Raw genomic sequence first — 1514 nt, forward strand, 5'->3', positions numbered from 1 at the left:
TGGAGTCCGAATTAAATGAACTCACTGCCCAGCGACATTCGCACCTGCGGTGCTTTGGTCGTACCTGCACATCCGCATGTGCGGACAGGATGTGCGCTTCTGCAGAAAAGGACTGGGCCAACTGGGGTCGCACCTGCGGATAGGGTTTCGCTTCTGCGGTCCCGCTCCTGCGGAGAAAAGTCCGCATCTGCAAAAAAATAAAGTCCAGGCCTGGGTCGCATCTGCGGGGCTATCGCTCGCACCTGCGACCAAAGGCTCGCAGGTGCTGGCACACCAGATTTGATGCACCAGCAGCCTTGTTGAGGTTTGAACTCAACTCGCGCATCGCCCGAATGTCACCCGAGCCCTCGGGGCTCCAAACCAAATATGCACGTAGGCCTAAAAACATCATACGAGCTTGCTCGTGCGATCAAATCGCCAAAATAACACCTAGAACTATAAATTTATCACCAAATCAAATGAAATTCTCAAGAACACTTTAAAATTCCTATCTTCTCAACTGGACGTCCGAATCACGTCAAATCAACTCCGTTTCTCACCAAATTTCGCAGACATGTCTTAAATATCATAATGAACCTGTACCGAGCTTCGGAACCAAAATACGGACTCGATACTAACAGTGCCAAATATCAATCAATTCTTAAAAATAAATAATTTTCAAACTTTTAATTTTCATCAAAAATTCATAACTCAAGCTAGGGACCTCCGAATTCGATTCCGGGCATACGCCCAGGTCCCAAAATTTGATACGGACCTACAGGGACCATCAAAGCACGGATCCGGGCCCGTTTACCAAAAGTGTTGACTTAAGTCAACTAAAATTAACTTTTAAGGCAAAAATTCTTATTTTTATTAGTTTTCAACATAACAGCTTTTCGAAAACCAGCCCGGACTGCGTACACAAATCGAGGAGGGTAAAAATGAGATTTTTAAGGCTTAAGAGCGCAGATTTGAATTCTAAAATATAAGATGACCTTTTGGGTCATTACATTCTCCACCTCTAAAACAACCGTTCGTCCTCGAACGGATATAGAAAAGTACCTGGGCTGGTAAAAAAGTAGGGATATCTACTCCGCATATCAAACTCGGACTCCCAAGTAGCTGCTTCAATAGGTTGACCGCTCCACTACACTCGAACTGAAGGGTAACTCTTTGATCTCAACTGGCAGACTTGCTGGGCTAGAATTGCCACCGGCTCCTCCTCGTAAGTCAAATCTTTGTCCAACTGGATAGAGCTGAAATCTAACACACGGGACCGATCACCGTGATACTTTCAAAGCATGGACACATGGAATACCGGATGAACAACTGCTAAACTAGGTGGTAATGCAAGCGTGTAAGTCACCTCTCCCACTCTTTCCAGAATCTCAAAAGGTCCGATATACCTAGGGCTCAACTTGCCCTTCTTTCCGAACATCATTACTCCCTTCATGGGTGATACCCGAAGTAACACTCTCTCTCCGACCATGAATGCAACATCACACACTCTACAGTCGGCATAACTCTTCTGCCTG

This window comes from Nicotiana tomentosiformis, chromosome 2, assembly GCF_000390325.3.
Source record: "Nicotiana tomentosiformis chromosome 2, ASM39032v3, whole genome shotgun sequence".
Taxonomy (NCBI): domain Eukaryota; kingdom Viridiplantae; phylum Streptophyta; class Magnoliopsida; order Solanales; family Solanaceae; genus Nicotiana; species Nicotiana tomentosiformis.